Genomic DNA, 25,950 nt, shown 5'->3' on the forward strand with positions numbered 1-25,950 from the left:
GGGTTCTGGGCAGTTAATCATATAATTTGTCCACATGGAAGATATGTTTCAAGCACATTTTTTAACATCAACACTTCTTCTGGAAGTATCACAGTCTCTTCAGGAATTTCTATGAGAGTCAGCTCTGGACATCAAGATTATGTATGATTCTTTCCATTACATTCTAGGCAAGCAGAAAACACACAGTGACCACCGAGTTCGTGGCTTTGGTGCTGTTTAGATCGTGATCATGGTAATTAAGGTAAAAGCCTGCAGTTAAGAGTTTCCAATTATGTTTGTATTATGTTGGTGAAAATTGAGGAGTGGGGAGGTTTTTGACTTCCAAAAGAACTCATAATGTGGATAATATTCTTTGAAGCATTTCTCAGGGACAGCCGCCATTAGTGTTTGGACTGTGTATAGCTCTCTCACCATAAGCTGAATAATCATTGGTGGGGAGTTCTGGTTTATTCTCAACATAAGAAACTGATTCTGACTGGGAAATGAATGATGATATAACATCCCAGAAGGTAACATTTTTCTGAGACCGACTCCACAGAGTAGTATTTCCAATAAGTAGTGAAGTGACCCAGCAATGGCAGACTTTTGAGGAAGAAACGTCAGAGAAAGCACAGAGCCCCATGTACTTGTCTCAGTTGGCTAAGTGCTGAGAGCAGGGATAGAGTAATCCAAGAAGGTGTCAGTGGAAGTTCTTGTTCCAAAACTTCCCTCATTATGTGGATGCCCACTATGTCCTTCTATGAGATTATTGGCACTTTTTCCATCCTTGAAGAAACATTAGTATTTTACCATTATCAGTACTTATGGGAAACTTTTTGTGAAGCCAAGATTATTCTTCTCAACATATTTCTACGTTTTTCTGTGGAATTCAGCTTTCTTATTGTGCCCATGATTAACATGTTGTTTAAGTATTAGCACCTTTTGGTGGCCATGTGTCCATTTTGCTCTCAGATACATTCCTTGACCTCTGTGTTGAAGAAGCACCATTTCCCAGGTTCCTTAGCACCCTGGCATTTGGATAGGTTTGGCCAATAAGAGGCACAGGTGAGAGACTGCAGATCAAGAGGAAGGGAGAAAATAAGATACTTCTCTTTCTTTCATCTGAGCAATATCTCTAACGGGGTATGTCCCCGCTGTGGCTCCAGCTCCCATTGAGTTGTCTTCCATGCTTCCACTTGGCATTGGGGCCTTTGCTTTGGAACTTTACTAACATTGACTTCTCCCTTCCTCCTACCTCTACTTTTGCTAATCTCTGGTTTTTTCACCATCCTCTGCTTTCTTTCTCAGATCTTACATTACCAGTGTAACAAATTTTCTGTGTTAAACTCCTCTTTTAGAAACATCTAGAGTAATTTCTGTTTTCTGACTGGACCCTTACTGATACACACATGTAGAACTTTGTAAGAAGTCTGAGAGACATTCTAGAATTCTAGAAAATTCAAGAATTTGAAGGATAACAGAAAGTCTAAATGATATAACTGAAACTATTTCTGAATCATTGATTGCTTGGGCATCTACAGTCATGCCATTAATGATAAGCTATTGATAGCCCTAGACAAGGCCAATTTTTGCAAACACAGTAATGTAGGTTTGCAAAGTAATGTAGGCCAGTGGACACACTACATTTGGGGTCTTCTTAAGGTCTTTCTTCAAAGTCCTTGTATAGTCTCTATAGAGTTTAACATAAAGCATTAGTAACAGTATAATTAGATTAGTCCATAGTATACACAATGTATTCAATGGTAATTTAGTTGACTAGAACCTCAAATATCTCCTCTATATTTTTCTTTAAAACAGAAGGTTCATTTCTGACTTGGAGTAAATTATTGCAGAGGCTGAATGTAGATAGAATGGCACACTTTTTAGTGCAATTTTTCAGAGATGTCATGAGAATTCTGTTACCATCTTGTTGAAGCTGGGACTTCCCTAGGGTATTGAATATCTTGGAAATTAATTCATAATATTATGAGAGAGTTTCTTCCCTCCAGTATATTTTGTTGACAACTGGAAAGATGTCTAGAACTATAATACTGTTTCTGGCAATACCAATTGTTGGATTATTATAACCTTGAAGAATTATGATGAGTAGCCGTAGCAGTGGTGTGAAAGGGCTTTAGCAGAAAATATTACAGAAGGGTCTCAACCATACCTTTAAACCATTCTTATAATATCACCTCTCATTTATGCTGCAAGCCACCACAATCTAGCTCCGACCCCTTAACCCCCACCCTATCTTCCACCTCTCTAGTGGAAGTGTCTTGAGAAGGCCCCTGACCTGCCAAGTTAAATCTAGTCCCCTTTTCTTAAAAATGTCTTTCCTTTGGTCTAGGCTTTTTGAACCCCGCTTTATTCTACAGATAATTAAAGATCTCATTTTCTCTTCCCTGAACAATGTATCTCCTTGCTTCTACCACGTTTTATTTCCAATTTATCCTCTACATTGTCACAGTGTAGAAGGCAACATAATACAATGAGAAGATCACAGGCTTGAAGCCAGAAAGACCTATGTTCAAATCTCAGCTCTTCCATGTAAGTGACTTGATGCTGACCTCAATTTTGACATATCTTGTAAATATGATACTAGAACTTACCTTGTGGATTTGTTTTCATAATCAAAAACAATAATGTCTATCAAGTGGCTTGGACATAATACAAAGTCATTTTGTTTTCTTAAAAATCAACTCAGTTATTCACATATCTCTCTTCTCCTAGTCACAGAATAAATCTCAGCCTCCTTAGCCTGGTGTGCATAGCCCTTCACAGACTACAGCTTCTTCTCCGTCCTAGCTTCTGTGCCATCATCCCACATTCTGAAAATACAGATGGGCTTGCTCTTTTCCACATCCGGCCTCTCATTTATGGTTCCACATATTTGCATATTTAGTTCTCCATCTGTAATGTCCTTTGCCCTCTTGTCTGAATGGCAGGCTCCCAATATATTCCTCAGAGCCCTATTCAAATATTATCTCTCAGTCCTTTGCCCTCATTCTAATAGATTTTGAACAGTTTATGCTGTTGAGGTGGTCTCCTATTTTGAAGATTCTGTCCTTCCCATGCTGGAATTGGTGAACACAGTGAGTCTATGGCTTCGCTAATTTAAAAAGTAGATAATCTATAAAACCCAGCAGATATTGTGGAACTTACTTTCCATATAGTCTGTTAACCCTGTTGTCAGCGTATGCTATTTCTATGCATTATAATAATTCTTGGGCCTGGTGAAGATATGACAGCTATTCCCATAGCACCTATGATGGGAATGCAAATTTTAGGGAAAACAGTTTGTCAATATACATCTGAACTGATACTTAAAATATTCACCCAGTGATTCTGTTTCTAAAAATCTACTTAAGGAACATAATATGATATGTATATACAAATTTATGCACAAATGTGTTCATCATATAGTTATAGTGAAAAACTAGATAGATCTCAATCACCCAAAAATAGGTTTTAGTTATATAAATTATGATATATATATACAACAGAATACTATGTAGTCATTAAAAGTTACACTTATAAAGTATTTATAATAAAATAGAAATTCCTATGACATAATGTTAAATTAAAAAAAAGTCAGAATACAAGGGCATACTTTCATATGATTACAATTGTATTGAATATACACATAGAAAAGGGACTTGAGGGTGCCTGGGTGGCTCAGTTGTTAAGCGACTGCCTTCAGCTCAGGTCATGATCCCAGGGTCTTGGGATCGAGTCCCGCATCGGGCTCCCTGCTCTGCGGGAAGCCTGCTTCTCCCTCTCCCACTCCCCCTGCTTGTGTTCCCTCTCTTGCTGTGTCTCTCTCTGTCAAATAAATAAATAAAATCTTTAAAAAAAAGAAAAAAAAAAGAAAAGGGACTTGAAAAAAGTGCTGAATGTTAGTGATTACCTATATTAATCAGAGTGGGCTACCTGCTATAATAAACAACCCCCCAAGTCTCTGTTGATTAATGATGGAAGTTTATTTCTTGTTATGTCATAGTACAATGTATAGTACAATGCAGACCAACTCTTCTCCATGCAATTATATGAAGATCCAAGCTGTACCTATCTTCTAGAGAAAATACATTCATTAGGCATGTCAAGGAAGGTGGTGTCCGAGGTAGGACCTGAAATTGAGACACATCACTCTGTCCACACATCATCGGCCAGAACTCAGTCATATGACCCCACCTACGTACCCAAAGTTTTGGGAACTGTATTCTCAAGAGGAAGAAAAGGAACTTCTAACATTGCCTTCCTCATCTCTGAGAGTAAATCTAACAAATAGTTTCTATTTCTTTACATTTTTCTATATTTTCCAATTTTTCTCTAGGAACTACGTATTATAAGAGAAAAATACATAATTAAGAAGGCCTCAGAGTTTTAAAAGGAGCTATTCTTTTAATTTCTATGACATGAATTAATACTGTCTAAAGTACTTTCTTTGACATCAAAAGGTTGATTTTGGTTCAGACAAGAGTTACCACTGCAAAATTTCACTATGTACACCATGATAAGAAATCCATGCAATATGAACAGTTCTTTGAACTGATGAAATTTAAATATCTAAATAGCATTGAGAACTACATTGATTATCTCACAAATTCATCGAATATTGTTTAAGAAAATAGAGTATTAAGAAATATAACTTTATTTTACTTTTTATTTTATTTTATTTTTTTTAGAGAGGGAGGGGGGCAGGGCAGAGGGAAAGAGAAAGTCCTAAGCAGGTTTCATGTGCAGTGCAGGGCCCAATGCAAGGCTCAATCTCATAATCCTGAGATGATGATCTGAGCTGAAATCAAGAGTCAGATGTTTAACCTACTGAGCCACCCAGGCACCCCAAGAAATCTAAATTTAAATCAAATTTTTGGTAGAAAGAGATGAAGAGGTAGAAATGTCTGAGACCCAAATTCTTGAACCTCAAGCCCTCTATTGCCTGTGCTCTTTCAATAGTTGTATTGTTTCCAAATTGTCCTTATCCATAACTCATCCACATCAGACCTCTTCTTATTTGGGAGCAGAGAAGTAGAGAGAGAGAGAGGATGTTGGATAAGTACAAGTGCCCCTTCGTCTAACTTCATCCATTGATGTCCAGAGGACAGCATATATTCTGATTAGTATTGAAAATGTTGACTCCCTAACTGTTGAGGTGATGGCAATCTTTTGTTTCTTTCCTTCCTTCTTCTTCTTCTCTCTCTCTCTCTCCCTCCCTCCTTTTCTCTCATCTACCTATCCATCCATCCATCCAAGAAACATTGATTGAGACTCTACAAGTAGCTAGGAACTATGCAATGTAACTCCATTTTTGGTCTTTTATTTTCATTTGCTACATGACGAAAGTCTTTCTCAATGTGGATACAGGAGAGCAGGTACACTGACAGAAATTCTTTCTTTAAACACAGGATCTGCTTAGCTCCCAGAGTGGAGATAACATTTGCTTACTATTTCGTAGCATTGAGGATGGATTTACATTGCCTGTTGGCCATTTTTCTTTTTCTTTTCTTTATTTGCACACACTGGCTTCAAACCTCTGTTAAAAACAACCGAAAAAACCCCACACAGACCCAAAATAGGGTCACTTAGCCTGAGTTCCCAAACCGGTGCTTAATACATAATCTAACTGCAGTTTTAAGTTCCTCCAGAAATGTAGTCTTAACTGGTCAGTCTGGAATTTTTCAGTCAGCACCAATGAGTCTGCTACATGGCCCCTCTCCATCACCCAAAGGAAGATGAGGTCATCTGCATGGTAAGACCCCTGGCTTTTCCCCATAGAAAGCCCTGGGACAATGTTTTTGTTTTCCTAATAACTTTCTTGCCCCCATTGCCTTTCTTTCTTTCTTTCTTTCTTTCTTTCTTTCTTTCTTTCTTTCTTTCTTTCTTTCTTTCTTTCTTTCTTTCTTTCTTTCTTTCTTTCTTTCTTTCTTTCTTTCTTTCTTTCTTTCTTTCTTTCCCTTTTTAGTGAGAAAGAGCATGTGTGGGTGGGCGAGTGGTCAGGGGTTGGGGGAGAGGGAGAGAGAGAATCTTAAGCAGGCTCCACGCCCAGTGCAGAGCCCAATGTGGCGCCCGGTCTCCCGACCCTGAGGTCATGACCTGAGCCAAAATCAAGGGTTGAACCAACTAAGCCACCCAGGTGCTCTGCCCGCACTGTCCTTCTATAACAAACTTCCATTTTGTATAACTCCTTGGAATGCCTCTCTAGTTGCTAGATAGGGTGCTATCCGATTCATGGATCATTCAAAAGCACCAATTATATCTTCAAATTTACTTGGTTGAATTTTGTTATTTAATACCACCCATCTTCAAGTTCTGAAAAATGTGGCATAGCAATTAAAAAACAAACAAAGAAACAGCAAAACCCAGAAGGTCTACTGCAAGGCAATGACTACTCAAAACAAAACACAGCTTGCAACTGAGAAGTCTCAGAAAGATTCTCCAGCCCATTAGAATCTGTGTTCACGTAGTTCATGGACACCCTTTGTTTCCATGTTATTTAAGGAAAATATGTCTAGAATAAAAGTCCTGAAGAAGAAATGGGATCAACACTCGTTTTATTCTATAATACTCTACTTAAAATTAGAAAAGTCACATTCATTGCCCTTCTCAGTTTATCAGATTGAACGACACAGATTTTATTACATATGACCTCGTGGATCATTAGCATTTCACAATCATTAACTTTTCATTACCCTTTTTCAGAGCAGAAAATGTCACTAGAAGCATATGTGACATGTTTAGGAAAATTGTATCAAATGTATAAAAGAACATGAAAAACATTAGTTTTTATATTTAAAAGACAAAAATCTATGAAAATGTCTTGTTAGTTTCCAATTAAAATTTAAAACTCTTGATTAAATGCTTAAGTTGGTCATGCCTAACTGAATGACAACTGCCATCTCACCATCCCTGTTCAGACTTCTTTTCCTCCTGTTTAAATCATTGTATTTATATAGTTGGTTACATCTGCAGAGCCAGGGGAATCGGGAGGTAGGATTTTGTTATATGTGTTTGGGGTTATTTGATCAACCACTCCACATTATATTAAAGCAGAGAACATTGGATTTTCTGGATTGTCTGGTAAAATGGGTCAAATTCTCTAGGTGTTTTTTACCACACTCTCCTATTTCCAGGAGTCTAACTCAGGTTTTATTCACTCTTTAGGTGTGCTGATAGCTTTATTGAGTATACACGGTAAGTTATGCACTATACAAAAAATTCACTTTAGATTCAGTCTCTGACCAGCAGGTTCATAGCCTTTATTTACAAGGAAACAGAAATGACTGCATTTTTACTGAAATTTCATTGCTGTTGTATACTGGAAAGGAAATTAAGATTGTTTTTTTCTTTCAGTTAGCATTTCCTGGTGGTGATAATTCTTTGTTTTCAGATTGATTTATTTATTTGAGAGGGAGCGCACGCGCGCGCGCACACATGTACGCAGGGGGGTGGGGCAGGGGGAGAGAGAATCTCAAGCAGACTCCCCGCTGAATGTGGAGCTGGATGCAGGGCTCAGTCCCATGACCCTGAGATCCTGACCTGAGCTGAAATCAAAAGTCAGATGCTTAACCGACTGAGCCACCCAGGCCCCACTCTGGTGGAGATAATTTGAGCACACAGTAAGAGAAATAAAAACTTCCTTATATCACAAAAGCATTTTTAATAATACAGATATGTTCATTTCAAGTGAGTATACTTTGAGACTAGAATTAACCACGAAGATATTTGAGGCAAGTATCAATCCCTACGATTTGAGGTCACTGTTTTTCACTGAGGTTCAGTTATGTGAGAGACCAACGTCTAATTTATCCCTAAAGACACCGTCTGATTTGCCTCACAAGATTATTTTCTAAAAACAATGAGTGAACTGTATTTATAAACTGTTCAGGAAACTCAACATAAGTCCCTGTTGAAGCTGAGAGACTAGGATATAAATAATTGGTGTTTTCTGGCAATGGCTTGGATTATGAAAGGCAGTGTTAATTCTCTTTCTAAATTGGATACATTTTCTGATTATCTCCTTGTTCCCCTGAGATGAACAGAGAGGTCTCCTCACGAGAAGACATCGCTTCATCTTTCTCTTTTACCTTTGACTGGTTTAAAAACAGCAACAAAAGTATTCGCAGTTCTCCTCAGAACCAAGCTGGCTTACTTTGGCTTATGTTTTTATTTGCTCTTTTCTCCTAAGCTTTGCCTTCTTTGTGCCTGTTTTTCCCTTTCCGCCTTTTCTGAGTCATATGTTGACACAACTCGGTGCGAAACCTGGGGTTCGAAGAGACTTGGACACCATGTCCAGGTACACAGAGATTTTTGTCTGATAACACCACACACACTCCACCTGGAGAATTCCTACACTCAAGACATAATATTTTCAGACAGCAATTTACCAAGCAGGTTGGCTGTGAAGATGCCAGCTTGCCAGGGGTCTGTCAGAGCTGCGGTGCCTGTCTCTAGTCCTCTGACTTAAGGGCTTAGTTCTCACTTTAGCCACACGAATAAACAGAGCTTCTTTTTGAAGTGCAGGGTCTGGGAGAGTTTTCTCCCCTAGGCTGTGGAGAGAATCATAAAAACGGATGACTTTATTCCAAACTCTATATTTTTGATGAAATACAACTCACAACTGATCTTAGAAATAAAAGCTTCTCAAATTTTGAACTGTTGAAGTCTGAGGTGTCGTGACATCTTCCTGATCACTCGATAACTTTCTTTCCTGGCTTCTCTACACCTTCACGTTTTGGAAGTTGTGTGTACCTAATACCATCGTTCCTATTTGATGTTCTCAAATGTGAACAGTGGTGACTCTTCTGTCCTTGATTAAATCGCCCCCCCATTTTTACTAATTTTTTTCCTGCTCCATTCAAAAGATGTATGTAGATATAAGATACAAGGAGTGAAAGAAAAGAAGCAGAACAGGGAAAATAAAGGGATACAAAGGGGAGAACAAAGTAAATGAGTAGGAAAGACAAAAGGGAAATGGGATAAGATTTCTACTTTAAAATATGGGAAATTTCACTCGGTGTCATTAGGCAATTTGGCTTCTTTCATGAAACAAAGCAAATAAAACTGCTAAGTTTCCATAAAGCAATTATCTGCATTTTAAGATTGGCAAAAAGATATGTGATGAGAAATAACTGAATCTCTCTCTCTCTCTCACACACACACACATACACACACATTCACACACATTCACACCCTCCTATTTGGTGATCAACACTTAACCATGTAAGACAAGTGGTTTCAAAGGTAATGATTCTGAGTCAGCAGAATTCTTCTGCCTTTGATTTAGACCAAAGGTTGTCTGCTATTTAACTTTAGATGTGTCTTAAGGTCCCCTTTAAGTCCCTTCTTGTTGAAGCCAAGAACTTAAAGCAAAAACAAAACATGCGTTTGATGTTCATGCTACTTTAGCACCAAAATACACCCAACATCTATGATCTTATGGTGTAGTCCCTCCTTGATCACTTAACTTGAAATAGACAGATGGATAAATAGATGGTACTTTCTCTTACTCAACACGGGTCAGATTTTTACAAGAAAGCCCTCTCCAGTTTGGGTTCCACATCTTAGGAGAACTCTGAAATTTGGAGAGGATTCAGAAGAGACTATGAATGTTGATGAGAGGATTGGAAAATGGAACTTAGAAGAAAGAGTTAAAGATGTTGGGATTGCTTATCTTGGAGGAGAGAAGAAAGGTAACTAAATAACAGTCTTGCAGTGTTTGAAGGTGTATAATATACATAATGGTTACCAGCTGTTTTCCTTCTCCAGCAAAGAGAACCAGAGGCCAACTTCTCACACTGCATAGGTCAAATGTAGGGAAACGTTTCTCAGTGGGGGTGGTAGTGGTGGTGTTAAAAAGATAAACGAGTAACTATTGCATTTGTAAAAACAAAACAAAACAAAACAAAAACAACTTTCCTGGACTTATTTAAATACTGAACGGATCTTAGGTCTCCTATTTTCTGGGAACTGGAAGATAAAACTTATGTCATGGTTCTTAATGTTGATCGTAATTTCTAAGTCTGTAAGAACAGAAACTTATTTTAAGGGAATATGTATACATAATGGCCAAGAATCATAGAATCTATGAATTACTTTCCACACAATACATGAATTCAAGACATGGAAACGTGACTTCCATAAGGATGTTAGATGTCAACTGTTTAAAGTGATGCCCTGCTTCCTCAGAAAAATACTGCTGCTAATTGACATAAGAAAAGGAAAAATCAAGAGAGAGCAGAGATGGAAAAAGTATACAATAGATACTAAAATCATGTAGGCACTAGGAACCTCAGTTACAATTATACTGGCACCAAAAATAATCCTAGACTTTTTTCTTTTCTTATTTCTTTTTTTATTACAATGGACTAAGCTAATTCTTCTAGTTGATCCACAAGGAGGTCTGCTTCTAGGCAAAAATCTCTGTGTGAAACAATATGATTATTTATTGTTTTTTGAAAACTGGACAGCCACATGCAAAAAAAATGAAACTGGACCACTTACACCATACACAAAAATAATTTCAAAATGGATTAAAGACCTAAATGTGAGACCATCAAAATCCTAGAGAAGAACATGGGCAGCAACCTCTCTGACATCAGCTGTAGCAACTTCTTACTAGATATGTCTCCTGAGTCAAGGGAAACAAAAGAAAAAATAATCTATTGGGATTTCATCAAAATAAAAAGCTTCTGCACAGCAAAGGAAACAATCATCAAAACTAAAAAAACAACTTTTGGACTGGGAGAAGATATTTGAAAAATGACATATCCAATAAAGGGTTAGTATCCAAAATATCTAAAGAAATTATACAACTCAACACCCAGAAAACAAATAATCCAGTTAAAAAAATGGGCAGAAGACATTTATTCTGGATTCACCAGTTTATCACTGGGAGCATTTTCCTTTTTTCTTTTCCAATTTTATTGAGAAGTAATTGACATACATCACTGTGTATGTTTAAGGTGTACAGCATGATGCTTTGACTTACATACATTGTGAAATGATGACCACAATAGGTTCAGCTCGTATTCACTGTCGCATATAGATAAAAAGAAAAGAAAAAAAAAATTGTGATAACTCATAGGATTTACTCACTTAACAACTTCCTATATATCACACAGCAATGTTAACTACAGTCATCATGTTGTACATTATGCCCCTAATGTTTATTCACCTTATAACTGGAAGTTTGTACCTTTTGATCACTTCCTCCAATTCCCCCTCCCTCCACACTTCACCTCTGGTTACAAGTCTAATCTCATTTTCTATGAGGTTTTTTGTTTGTTTGTTTGTTTTTAAGATTCCACATACAAGTGAGATCATACAGTATTTGAATTTGTCTGACTTATTTCACTTAGCATAATGTCCTCAAGGTCCATCCATGTTCTTGCAAATGGTAGGATTCCCTCTTTTTTTATGGCCAAATAATATTCTGTAATATATACATATATGCCACAACTTTATCCATTCATCCGTCAATGAACAGTTAGATTGTTTCGATGTCTTGGCTATTGTAATAATGCTGCTATGAACATGGGGGTGCAGGTAACTTTTTGAATTAGTGTTTTCATTCCCTTTGGATGTTTTTTCCAGAAATGGAATTGCTGGATCATATGACAGTTCTATTTTTAATTTTTTGAGGATCTTCCATACTGTTTTCCATAGTGGCTGCACCAACTTATAATCCCACCAACAGTGCACAGAGGTTTCCTTTTCTTTACTTCCACGCCAGCATTTGTTATTTCTTGTCTTTTTGATGGTGGCCATTCTGACGGGTATGAGGTGGTATCTCATTGTGGTTTTAATTTGCAGTTCCCAACTGGCTAGTGATGTTGAGCATCTTTTTGTGTACTTGTTGGCCTTTTGCATGTCTTCTTTGGAAAAATGTCTGTTCAGATCATTTACCCATTTTTTAATTAGGTTATTGTTTCTTTACTATTGAGTTGCATAAATTCTTTGTATATTTTGGGCAATAACTCCTTATATATATGATTTGCTAATATTTCTTCCCATTCCACAAATTGTTTTTTCACTTTATTACGGTTTCTGCAGAAGCTTTTTAGTTCGACATTAACCCACTTGTTTATTTTTGTTGCCTGTGCTTTAAGTGTCCTATCCAAATCCTTACCAAGAACATGTCAAGGAGGTTTATTTCTATGTTTTCTTCTAGGAGTTTATTTCTAGTCTTAAATTTAAGTGCTTAATCCATCTCAAATTAATTTTTGCGAGTGGTGTAAGATAGGGGTACAGTTTCATTCTTTTACATATGAATATCCAGTTTTCCCAGTACTGTTAATTGAAAAGATTATTTTTCTCCATTGAGTGTTCTTGACTCCTTTGTCAAATATTGCTTGACTGTATATGCTTGGGTTTATTTCTGGGCTCTTTCTTCTGTTCCATTGGGCTGTCTGTTTTTATGCTAGCACCATACTATTTTCATTACTATAACTTTCTAGTGTAGCTTGAAATCAGGGAGTGTGATACCTCCTGATTGGTTCTTCTTTCTCAGTACTTTTTTGGCTCTTTGGGGCCTTTTGTTGGTCCATATAAATTTTAGGAGTGCTTATTACTTCTGTGAAAATGCCATTGCAATCTTGATAGGGATTGCATTGAAACTACAGATAGCTTTAGTAATATTCACATTTTAGCAATGTTAATTCTTCCAACCTGTGAACACAAGATGCCCTTCCATTTATTTGTGTCTTTTTTGATTTCTTCCTTCAATGTCTTGTAGTTTTCAGAGAAGAGATCTTTCACCTCCTTGATTAAACTTATTCCTAAGTATTTTATTGTTTTTGATGCCATTGTAAATTGTGCTGATTTCTTTATTTCTTTTTCAGAAAATTCAGTTAGTAGGAGCATTTCTTTATGATTAGTAGAACCAAAAATGTTCACATAATTCTCTGTGAGTGGGCACAGAGAGGTTGTATTTCAGACTCAGGCAGAAAGCAAATCATCTGCTATGAAAATATGGTATTAATAATCTCCAGTGGAAATATACCAGTGCCAAAGGCTTCAGATTAAATTGTAAGAGGAAAGGTTTAGATTTTTGTCTTTAGATTTCTTTCGAGGAGAAAAAAATGCAGAGAATTTATTTATATAGTAGTGGCTTTGCTTGAAGTGTTCCTTCTGAAAAAGAATTAATTAAGGAGCTTAAAATGTTTTTAAACTTTGTTATGGACATTTTCCAACATTCAGAAAAACAGACAGGATGGTATAATGAATCCCACGAACCCATCACCAACCATTCAACAATTTTCAATGGTCTACATTCCTGTTTCATCTACCCCCAGTCACCTCCTTCCATTTTTGTTTTTTGTTTTAGTCTTTAGGGGCATTTAAATGCACTGAAACTTCCTTTGGGAATCCGTGATATTTTTGTCAGTATCTAAAATATAAATATCTTTGTTAGTCAACACACCCAGACTTTCATACTGATAAACATTTTGTTTCAGAATACTAGCTGTGTTAGTTTCCTGTTGCTGCTGTAACAAATGACCACAAACTTAGTGGCTTAAAACAACGCAGATGTATTATCTTATAGCTCTGGAGGAGGGATATCTGAAATGGGTCTTACTGGGCTAAAAACAAGATGTCAGCAGAGCTGTATTACCTTCTGGAGATGATAGGAAAAATCCATTTTTGTTTTTGTTTTTGTCCCCCTGGCCCCCCAACCCCCAGCTTTTAGTGGCTGCCAACATTCCTGAGCTCAGGGCTCCCTTCCATCTCCAAAACCAGCAATTGTCAATTGAGTCTTTCTGATATTGAATCACTCTGATATTGTCTTCTCTCTCCCTTTTCCCCAGATAAGGACTCTTGTGATTATTTTAGGCCCATCTGGATAATCTCCCCAATTCAAGGTCAACTAATTAGCAACCTTAATTCTATCTGGGCTACCTTAATTCCCCTTTGGCACATAACCTAACATATTCACTAGTTCTGGGGGCTTTAGGACATGGACATTTTCTGTCTTCCACAATGGACATATTTTACGTTGACTCACAAATACACATTTAAGCCTTTCATGTTAAATATATAATGCAGATTTAACAGTTATAGAAAAATAGTCAAAAAGCAATTTGCCAAGTCCAATGTGTTGAGTCTATCTCTAATTCTGCAGACTGATTATTTAACTCACTGTTAAATCTGTATAAACACAGTAGTAATTATTTCACAGTTTGGAGAGTAAAGTAAAAAAAAAAAAAGACAGCTGCAGCAACAACAAAAACAACCATTTGGTAGGCAACAGATCAATTACAGATAGAACAGTTTGGATTGGGCCTTCTTAGAATCTTAACATCACTAACATTATAATCTATAAATTTATTTATCCCTGAGTATTTCTACAGCTCTGTTGCCTTGGATACCTCAACCATCTGAAATGTTAGGCACTTTCTCTCTGGATTCTCAATTTTTTCATCTGCAGACTGCTCCAGGCCCCCAAACCATGTCCAAACACTTCTTTTCCTTCCATTTTGTTCCCTTATATGCTCATGTAAGAATTAGAGAGGTGCCTTATAGCAGACAAAGATGCTGTGATGTCAGTGCTGCCAACAGGAAGAAAGACTACTGATGTGGAACAGATGTGTGTAATAATCATTTTAAAAATTCTGTGTGCGGCTTTTATAAGAAAGTGACAGTGATAAATATTTGCATGTTTGGTGCTCATATTATTTAAACAAAGCCATCAGCTTATGGTGTCTTACAATCTCTCTTATAGATTTCACTAAAAGCAATTTATTACTATATATATATGTGTGTGTGTATATATATATATATATATATATTTTTTTTTTTTTTTTTTTCTCCTAAGCTTGGGAGAATGAGAGCTTTGTCCTCCCTCCAGATTCAGGATAAACTGGTTTCCCTCTTTCCTTTTCTATTCTAGATGGAGATGTTCTTTGGGAAGGGAAACACTTCCTTAAAGAACGTGTGTTCCCTCAAGGCAGCATGAGCATTAGAATCCGATGAAATCCCAGCTCGGCCACTTGAGCTACTTCATATCTCTGAGGCTTTGTTTCTCAAGTGCAAAACAGGGCTAATAATATAATTCATTAGATTGTTGTGAGGAAATCTGGGATGACGTATAGAAAGCAGCTAAGACAGCATCTGATGCACCAAAGATCTGCTCTCTCTACCCCTTCCTGGGGAGGAGGAGGCTGTGCCATGAGAAAAACACTTTTAAGACCATACAAATTTTTTCAAATAAAATTAGTTTTTCTATTCATGAAGATTATGTGAAAATGCCTAGATAGACTTCCACAAAATTTGTAAGGTACTGTTTAGAAAGGTCTGATTTAAAACTTAGGTTATGTGGTATATCATAAAAATCACTTTAGAGGTCCTGGGGTACCTCAGAAAAATAGGCAGGTATCCCCAGGAGCTGAAAGTAGGGTTCAATGAGGGGTCTGAATAAATATCATTTAAAAGAAACCCTATCATATTTAGTAATATGCCACAGATGAAATATAATAAAACATTGGTTTCAAATAGTTCCCCCAAATGTCAAGTCACAGGGGCACGTGTTAAAGAGTCTTTTTTTTTTTTAATTTTTTATGGTTATGTTAATCACCATACATTACATCATTAGTTTTAGATGTAGTGTTCCATGATTCATTGTTTGTGCATAACACCCAGTGCTCCATGCAGAACGTGCCCTCTTTAATACCCATCACCAGGCTAGCCCATCCTCCCACCCCCTTCCCCTCTAGAACCCTGTTTGTTTTTCAGAGTCCATTGTCTCTCATGGTTTGTCTACCCCTCCGATTTCCCCCACTTCATTCTTCCCCTCCTGCTATCTTCTTCTTCTTCTTCTTTTTTTAACATATATACAATGGAATATTAGGCAGCCATCAAAAGGAATGAGATCTTGCCATTTGCAACGACGTGGATGGAACTGGAGGGTGTTATGCTGAGCGAAATAAGTCAATCAGAGAAAGACATGTATCATATGACCTCACTGATATGAGGAATTCTTAATCTCAGGAAACAAACTGAGGGTTGCTGGAGTGGTGGGGGGTGGGAGGGATGGGGTGGCTGGGTGATAGACACTGGGGAGGGTATGTGCTATGGTGAGCACCATGAATTATGCAAGACTGTTGAATCACAGATCTGTACCTCTGAAACAAATAATCAATATATGTTAAAGAGTCTTTTAAATACCTGAAGATAGGGGCGCCTGGGTGGCTCAGTCGTTAAGTGCCTGCCTTCGGCTCAGGTCATGATCCCAGGGTCCTGGGATCGAGCCCCGCATCGGGCTCCCTGCTCCTCGGAAAGCCTGCTTCTCACTCTCCCTCTGCCCCTGCTTGTGTTCCCTCTCTTGCTGTGTCTCTCTCTGTCAAATAAATAAATAAAATCTTAAAAAAAAAATACCTGAAGATAGCCAACATGAGATGATCTTCAACATGATCTCTCTTCAATTTCTTTCTTGAATTTCTTCACCATCCGTAAGTCACAAATTCTGTGATTCTTCTGCACAGACCCAAGGCCCTTCCTCTGCTGTGGAAAGAAATGTCTTCTGGGGGAAGAGGAGACCCAGAAACAGAAACTATCCAAGAAAAAAAATCTGAGTAAACCAGAAGACAGAGCAGAAAGCATTTTCTGTGAAGGTAAAGGATAACTACATGGTAACAATAGCATGAGCAGCTAAACAGTCACTTCTAAGGGAAAGACAGGCATTCTATGTGTTGGAGGGAATGGGAGTTTCAGACTTACCAACACAGATTTGCATGTTTAGGGTTATTTGTGTTCGTGGTAAAGAGCTCAGACTGGAAGTCTTTGTTTACTGCCTGAAGATTTAAGAAGCCAATTTGTTTACTGTCTTCTATCTCATCCACAGACATTATCTTCCTTAATAGGATACTAGATTGCACGCATGAAATTAAGCAAATATGGAGTAAGAAAATCACCTCATTGAAATAGATCTTGGGATGTCCTTAATTTACAAGAACATTAGGAAATTCTCAGAGTATCCTCACCAGCTGAGGAGATAAATGTTTAAGGCAATATTCCATGCTAAGCGAAACTCTGTGGCTGAAATAAATGTTTTGTACTTACAGCAAGTTCAGTAGAAGACCACCTCCCAACTCAGATCTGTACTGAGTGATCGAAAAAGAAAATGGGTTGAATGAACCAAATAAATAGGGCTTGTTACAAAGATATCCTCATGTATAATCAAAATTTAGAAAGAGGGTGGTTCTGAATTTGACTTGGCTTTACATAAAATACAAAACAGGGCAGAATGAGAGGACTGTTTTAGGAAGTTAGATTAGCTACAATTTCACAGATAAGATAATTTCACAAGCAAAGATTTTGAAAGCACATGTGAGAAGAAATTGCAGTCGTCAGCAATTAAAGCATTTTACAAAAATTGCAGAAGAACAGGGTCAAGATACTGTCACAATCTGACATGATAGCTTCAGGAGGAGGAGGAAAGCAGACATTAAGGATAAAGCGGTGGGAAGAGAGAGGTCCAAGTGCAAGGTTCCTCTAGGACTTCTGCTGAGTCAGTAAACCCTCCGGGATTAAAAGAATTCAGGATTCTTTGGACTGCACCCTCCTGCTAGGGATGCTGAAGTGGGTGCGTATGTGTGAAAAGGGCTTTGATGTCTGATACCTCAAGTTGGATTTTTGATGTAACTCAGGTCTGAGAGAATTCAGATAGAAAACAAAAAGTGGCAGTGACTAGCTGACCTTAGTTTAACCCTGTTTTGAAAATAAAATCTTATATGTGTTAGTATTTTATAATATCAAAACTTCTGAACTTTATATCCGTAATTCCTACGTGTCAGTGATACACTCAAACGGGTTGTGAATGTGATGGGAAGTGAGATGAGAGAAAGAGGACTATTCCTAGGTTGCAGTTCTTTGCGAATCAAGGCTGAATGCTGTCTGTCCTCCTTACTATTGGAGCAAGGGCATTGGGGGCTGGGGCTGGTGGGCAGCATCAGAAGGGAGGTTGGACTGGGGCAGTTTTTTTCTGGAAAATTGTGACCATTTGTTGCCTACTTAGAGACTACCTGCTCGTTATCTCTTTAATGCTAGAATGAGGAAGTGTAACTCCTATTATGGGTGAGGAGACTAGGGCTCGCAGACATGAAGTAACTTGCTGGATAACCACTAGGGGTGAAGCCAGACTTCGTCTTAGTTCTGTCTGATCCAGAACCCATGTTCTCCAACTGGGTACCCTGCCCACACATTTTCCCTCCCCATTTTCCCACCCCATACCCTGCATTTTCATCATTTTTCAAGTGGTGTGCATTATCAAATGTTTACTTCACCCAAATGAAGGTGGAATGAAAATATATTTCAGTATTATTTTTAGCTTATCTACCATTTTGCATTGCCTATCACACTGCTCCCTTCTATTTGCAAAAAATATAATGCATTTATATATAATTTATATATGATTAGATATGATTATATAATTTATCTACTATGTAATAATATAGTAATAAGTATATAATAACAAAATAATAAAATTAAGTATAAATCATAGCTTAATATATTTTGCTATCTTGGATCAGTTATGCAATTCTATTAGTGTATCCATATAGTGCCCTTTCACCGAGTTTGAAGGAGGTGAGTGATAGGAGGGGAAATCCTAAGTTACAGGAATCCTGTAGAGAGAACAGAATCCCTGCCTCTTACTAACCTCTCAAAAATCCTTTGCCCATGTCTTGTAGTAAATGGCGAAGTACTTCCTTTCTGACGATTCCCGGATGTAATACTATATTGGAAGAATTACATGATAGAGCAAACTTCGAAAAATCAGAACGTTTTAAAAATCAAAGAATAAAACCTGCAGAGGCAGCGATGGACCCGTTCATTGGATGTGTTTCTGCCTAGGACAGACTTTTAGCCCTTTGAATGGAGACTGCTTTCTACATTCTTGACTTTAATCACTTTGCTGTCAGGGCCCATGTGATTTAAACTCAGTGGTCATCTCACAGCTTTTCATATAAGTCAGTTCCTCGAATTCATTGGGTGAATGGCACCAAGTTTTGGTTTTAGGCAGTTGCACACCTTACTAAAAAACCATGGGGACTAATAGAAGAGGGAAAAATCTCTGTTATGTATTTTTATCCTGTTTGATTAATTTTCCATTCAGTGCTTAAAACACATTTTGATCTGTCATGAGAAATTCAGACAGGAAGAGGGAAGAGGCCTCGGGTAATATTTTTACTCTACTGAGTATGCATGACCAGCACTAGGATGAAGAGAAAGTTTTGTCCTCTGCACTGTCTTTGGACTTCTTATTCATCTTTCCCTCACATCTTTCCCTCACCTCCTTGCTGTTCAGAGCCTCCTGAAAAATCCATTATTGTGGCAATTTGAACAGCATGTTCTAATTATAAGAAAATGTTTTTTTCTTTTGTATTAAAAGTCATGAGAGATAATTTTTTAAAAAATTTCTGACTTGGAAACAGTCTTCAATTTACAGAAAAATTGCAGGTACAGTACTAAGAATTCTTCTTCTTTCTCTCTCTCTCTCTCTTTTTTTTTTTTTCCTGCTCTGTACCATTTGGGAATAAGTTGGTGGTAGGATACTTTATCATACCCAAAACCTTATTGTATATTTCCTACAAACAAGCACATTCCCTTACATAACTACAATGTCATCACCAAAATTAGGAAACTAACATTGCTTTATTATGATGCTTTAATTCTCAAAATCCATTCAAGTGTTGCCAAATGTCCTAATAACATTCTGTATAGAAAACCAAATCAGAATCCCACGTTGCATTTAGTTATCTCCAGAGACTATGTCAAATCAGAACAGTTCTTTGGTCTTTCCTTGATTTTTGTGACCAAGGCACTTTTGTCTCCCAGATGTATTGATATATAAATGACATATAACATTGTGTAAGTTTAAAGTGTTCAGTGTGGTGATTTCATACATATATGTATTGTGAAATGATCACCACAATCAAGGACACTACAAGAAAAGAAAACTATAGGCCAATATTTCTGATGTATATAGATACAAAAAATCTCAACAAAATCCTAGCAAACAATTCAATAACACCCTTCCCCACCCCCCACACACACTCCCCATGTGGATGCCCTCCTCCTCACCTGTTTGGATTCCAGTACCCTGTTATGGGCTACCCTGTGTGAACACAAACTCTGACTTTGATGTGGCAAACCAGGCCAGGGCTACAGAACCTCTCCCCCTTCCTCAACTGTGGGGACCAGTTCCAATTTGTCCAGGCTCTAAAATTCTGTGTCAGTTATTCCCACCCTCTAAATTGTGTAGACACTCTCCTCACTTGACATTCCATGTTGGGCTAACGCCTGCATGGATGTCCTTCTGACTCAGCTCAGGGTTCAGTACCCTGCTCTGGGCCACCATTCCCCACGAGAATGATCTGTTCAGACTGCTCAGGCTCTCACCCCCCACGGCGGCCCTTCTTCACCCAACTCAGGCTCCGTCATCCCATTGTGGGTGCCTGCATGCATGGATGTCCTCCTCACCTTCTCGGGCTTTAGCACCCTGTTCTGGGCCATTATTGGCTGCCACCTGTGTTTAAAACACAGGACTGACTTGTTCAGCCTCACCGAACAGCATTCAGATAGAATTGTCCAGGAATGGAAGAGGAGAGAGGAAGGAGGGGAAGAGAAAGAGAGAGAGAGTTTTGAAAAATAAAATTGTTCTGAAACTGAGTAACATCACACAGAGAGAGGCAATTGAAAAAAAAATCACATCAAATAACAATCAAATTGAGTTTACAGTACTTTCCAAATGGACGCAGCTGAAGAAGCCCAAGACTTCCCTGAGAAAAACCTCTACAATTAAAGCAAAATTTGGAGAAAGCATAATGCTTTCAATTAAACTTTAAAGAGATTTTGTATAATTTCTAAAGCAGAATTTACAAACCTTTTCCAAAACTGAATATTAAACACTGAACATCTTTATTTTCCAAATAATGTGTTATAGTTTCAAGAAAAAAGTAGAAACACTTTTGGAATGCTTGCCTTTTTTTCCAGAGGAAATCTTAGAGGAAAATAAATGTCATTCTGATATTAAAACTAAGTAGTTTGGGTAACTGTTATGGAAAAACACCAACATCTATTACTTTTATTACCAATAAAATGAAATTTCATTTTTAGAATTAGAATTTCCCTGTCATTGTAAATACCACCGTTTTCTCTGTTGTGTGCTTTGTGTTTGTATAAAGCCATTTGTAAAGGCCAAAAGTGTTACTACCAGTTGTTCCAACAGTTTGAGGGACAAGCATAACAAGATATGTTTAAGAAAAGAATTTCTCTCTGTATCCCAGAGTTTACTCTCACTCAATGAAATAGTTAATATTTGGGAAATGACTGAAGTGGGAAAGTGAGGAAGAGAAAGAATATCACAGTTTGGAATTTATTTGCAAGTTGGCATAAAAAAGAGTTATACTAAGAGTTGTTAACTTGGAAAATTCTTGTGTAGTAATTAAACTCATATTTTTCAGGTCTGTCAGGCTCTGAAAAAAAAAAAAGCTTAGGGGTGCCTTGGTGGCTCAGTCAGTTAAGCATCCGACTCTTGATTTCAGCTCAGGTCATGATCTTGGGGCTCTGAAATCACGCCCTTCGTCCAACTCCATGCTGGGTGTGAAGCCTGCTTAAGATTCTCTCTTCTTCTCCCTCTGTCCCTCCCCCCTTCTAAAAAAACTTAATATATAAAGTGTTACTGCCAATTTCAAAAGGTTGTGATTCAGATCTACACAAGCTATATGAAGTAGAGCACTTAAGAAGTGATTTAAATAGTTTGATTTCAAAACACAGCTACCTTATTCTTCGTTATTTATTCAGAATGCATTCAGGCTCCTGGATAATTAGCTTAACCATGTTCTTCGTTTTGCTTGCAACAGGAGTAACTGTTCCTATAGTTTTATAGGCCTCCAGGGCCTTCAAGATATGCAGATGCCTCAGGGCTCGTAGGCAAAATGTTCAGTGACATAAAGTGGGCCACTCTTTCCTCTGGATGCCCCTGAGATCCTACTCAGCAAACTAACATAATCCCCTTAAGGTGTTAGCTGAAAGACAGGAAGTTTTAATATAGTATTAGGGAGAGGGACAATAATTTAGGGTAGAAGGTTGTCTTAGGATAACCTAGAAAAAAAGCCTGAGATGAGAATCCTTGTGCAGGAAAATCTATAGAAGACCCCGACCCTCCTTCCTGAGGGTCCTGAGCCTCTGAGTACCATGCCTATGTTAGGTCATGGTCATGGTGGCTGGCTACAGTAAGACAACCCAAGAGTGTCAAGAGACGGCCCAGTGAATCCCCTAAGTGCTATACACATTCCTCCTTCCCCTCCTTACGTAGAAATAGTCCTACCTCCTTGCAGCAGAGTCAGATTCCCTCATCAGTGTAGGAACTCCTTTCTTCGCCCATTGATCTGGCCCAAAAAGTGCCCAGATAGCAGCCAAAGCTTTAGGTTTGGTGTGACTTTTCCTGCAACCTCCTGGAGGAAGCATTTCCCCTCCAAGAACCAGAGACTAAAATTCCCTCAAGCTGATCATGGGTGGAGAGAGTGATGGTGAATGGGGTCATTTCTACCTCCACCCCTTGGGTACCAGACCCATACTTTCTAGTTATAAGGCACACAAGACCAATACAATCACCATCAGTTAAGATTCTATGCTGCCTGTTAAAGAGTAGGGCCTCAGCTGTGTGTCTTTAAGAGGTAATTCCACTGCTTTGTCATACCAGCAGCTTCTGGATGGTGTGGTATGTGGCATGACCCGTAGAGCCCATGGTTCTGTGCTCACCATTGCACTTCTTTGGTTATAAAGTGGGTCCTTGTTCCAAAGTAATGCTATGCAGGCTACTAAGCCAATGAACCAGAACTGTGTGTTGTAAAGGCCAGCCCATCTCTGGAAGACGTGTCAGTCCTGATTAGCATAAATGATTGCTCCTTCCAAGATAGAGGTATCCAGCTTAGAATGTATTGCTGGTCTTGCCTTGGGAAAGAGGCAAATTCCTAGGCACTCCCAAGCAAAGCAGTTTTGATCACCCAAGGACAGTGTACTAGGAAGGTTGCAAGTGTGAGCTGTGACCAGCAACACCTACAGCAGCCAGTAATAGAGATTTCCAAGCATCTGGACTTTTCAGCCCTTCCCATCATCTCAGGAGGAATAGGGATCATGTTCTCAGATGGCCACAGAAGCCAGCCTGGTAAAGTAATCGAGTGAAGTATGCCAAGTGGGAGCTGTGGCCAGCTTGAGAGCTAACGCCCAGTCTAAAAGGGAGGTGCCAGTCCATCGTTGCCAGCATTGTTGTGAAATCTTCTAATTTCTCATGACTACCTGACAATCCAGATTTATTTTCATGCAGAATCTCTCAATTTTTAAGATGTTGACAATCATTTCATCAGTTTTTCTAACAGAAAGCAGATGAAATACCCCAATTAGGGTAAATGGAGGAGGGAGAATGGTGGAGAGTGGGTCTGTAGGAGCAAATGGAAAATACCCAGCACAACGACCAGTTCAGAGTTTTTAAAAACAATCTGGATTGATAGCATGTAAACTTTGTAGTAGTCTGTTTGGCCTGCCATAACCAACTACCATGGACCGGGTATGGTTTTAACAACAGGAATTTATTTTCTCATGATTCTGGAGGCTGGAAGTGTGAGATCAGGGTGTCAGCATGGTTGGTTTCTTTTTTTTTTTTTAAAGATTTTTATTTATTTGAGAGAGAGAATGAGATAGAGAGAGCATGAGAGGGGGGAGGGGCAGAGGGAGAAGCAGACTTCCTGCCGAGCAGGGAGCCCGATGCGGGACTCTATCCCAGGACTCTGGGATCATGACCCGAGCCGAAGGCAGTCGCCCAACCAACTGAGCCACCCAGGTGCCCAGCATGGTTGGTTTCTGATGAGATCCCTCTTCCTGGTTTGCAGTTGGCCACCTTCTCACAGTGTCCTTACAGGGCCTTTCCTTGGTGTGTGCATGAGGAGAGACAAGCCCACTGTGCCCCCCCAACCCTCCCCCCACAGAGAGAGAGAGAGAGAGAGTGGAAAGATCTTTATCATGCTTTATCATGTCTCTTTTTATAAGGACATGAATCCTATAAGATCAGGGCCCCACCCTTATGATATCACTTAACCTTGATTAATTCCTTGGATGCCCCATCTCCAAATACAACCACATTGGGGATTAAGGCTTTGAACATAGAAATTTGGCAGGGGGGCACAAACAGTCTATAATCGGCATCAAATAAAATGGTCAGGTAAAAAACAAAACAAATGAAGCATGTCCTCCAGCTAGCACTGGAACACCGGAATTTGACCCCTGACCCAAACACAACTAACTGCCTACACTGAGAAGGTTGGCCCTAGGTCCGCAGCACTTGTCTGTCCCAAATCGTGATGAGTTAGAAAGTATTTGGATCACAATATTTGATTTACTGTTTAATTGATTACCCCAAGTTTTCACCTGTAAAAAGAAATAATGAGAAATCTGGGAAAATTATAGAACTGGAAAATATGTTGCATGCTTTTCACTTGAGATGAATTATTTGGTTCAGTAAGTATTGACCTAGTAATTTTCTTGTTCTTTTTGTCTTCAAACCGAGCTCTGCATTCAAAAGCAGTATGCTGAGGAACAGAGAACTAAAAACAATGTAAAACTGAGAATAGAAATCAGGTGTGTCATCATTATCAGTATCAGAGTAAGTTAAGATGTTTCAGCTGGTGTATTTTAATAGCGCTTTCAACTGGAAACCATAAAAGGGCCCAAAGAGCTGAAGACTTCACCCTCCAGCACCCAAAAGTAATTGCTCTAGATCTATATTGACATCAAAAGGGTCTTACTATAGGCCCACTGAATCAGAAACTCTGGGGATGGTGCTCAGTAATCTGTTTCACCAAGTCCTCCAGATATATACAGCAGCTTGGGAGCCATTGCTGTATATTAACAAATTAATGGAAAGGTGATTCTGGTGCACACAACAGTTTGAAAACCATTGCTCTGTATTAATAAGTTGATGGAAAAATGTAAAACCAGGAGGAGAAGGGCTAGAAACTGACATTTCATGAAGTTTCTACAATGTCCTCCAGGCACCTTAGTAGGAGACCCAGTGGTGGCATCAGGTATGAGCCAAGTATATCCAATTCCAAAGACCTTGTGTTCATCCCCTTTAATCAAACTCCTTCCTTAAATATATTGAGTATCTTTATTGGTCCAAATCTTTCATATATGTTATCTTACTTGATCTTTACAAGAGCTCTTGAGAGGTAGGCTCTGTTATTCCCATTTTACAGATCAAGAAAATTGGGCTTATAGAAGTGAAGTCATTTTCTCACCGTGGCATGGATAGGATTTACACTGAATTCAGGTCATCACAAAGCCAATGTTCTCACCTTGTCTCCCTACACCAAGCTGCTTCCTTAGTTTGTTAAATCTTCTACCTCTGGTTGCCATTCCCTACCTACTGCTCATCTGTTTTCTGTGTTACAGGATTCAATTCTTTCTCAACTGGCATGTCTCGGCTGAACCACAGAACACAGGAAATGATTTGAGTGACTATTTTCTCAGTTCTCCCAAGGATGGTCTTTGGCTACCTGCATGGGTGGGGCTAGGGGGAATCAATTCATTACCCACAATGGAAGCCTTAGGCATCAGGATTCAATTCTTTCACAGAAGCCCTTGAAGAAAGCCTAGAACACATATGGAAAACCATTCTTATTAATCCATCTGGCAATTCAATTTACTCTTTTCAAGTTCCTCTTTGAACATCTTCCTTCAGTCAGAAAATGTGCCAAGAGAAAGCACGATGTAATTGAGAAAACACTGAGCTGGGGGTCAGGAATTTTAAACCCATCACCTCTGCCAGGTAGATGTGCCTCACCTGATAAATCATTTCTATTCCCTGGTCTCTGTTTCTGGATTAATGAACATCAAGGACCATTCCATCCAGCTCTAGCATTCTATTGTTTATGAAAAGAAATCAAGTGCTTCATTCCAATGAAGAAAAAAGAAACT

At 38.5% G+C, this 25,950-nt stretch overlaps 2 long non-coding RNA genes across 2 annotated transcripts in view; one reads left to right on the forward strand and one right to left on the reverse strand.

Moving 5' to 3' along the window:
* LOC123838882 (uncharacterized) lies at window positions 1-19,806 on the forward strand. The gene is made up of 3 exons (XR_010410286.1): window positions 1-241; window positions 16,461-16,589; window positions 18,666-19,806. It is a non-coding gene; the product is annotated as an uncharacterized LOC123838882 (long non-coding RNA).
* Window positions 10,817-25,950, reverse strand: part of LOC135363918 (uncharacterized) — a 26,089-nt gene continuing 10,955 nt past the window's right edge. The window contains exons 3-4 of the long non-coding RNA XR_010410285.1: window positions 16,144-16,315; window positions 10,817-13,110 (exon numbers count right to left, since the gene is read on the reverse strand). This is a non-coding gene — a long non-coding RNA (uncharacterized LOC135363918). The remainder of the gene's footprint in view (window positions 13,111-16,143; window positions 16,316-25,950) is intronic.

This window comes from Mirounga angustirostris, unplaced genomic scaffold, assembly GCF_029215605.1.
Source record: "Mirounga angustirostris isolate CCGP_5_RB_7025 unplaced genomic scaffold, mMirAng1.0.hap1 SCAF_3, whole genome shotgun sequence".
Classification (NCBI taxonomy): Eukaryota; Metazoa; Chordata; class Mammalia; order Carnivora; family Phocidae; genus Mirounga; species Mirounga angustirostris.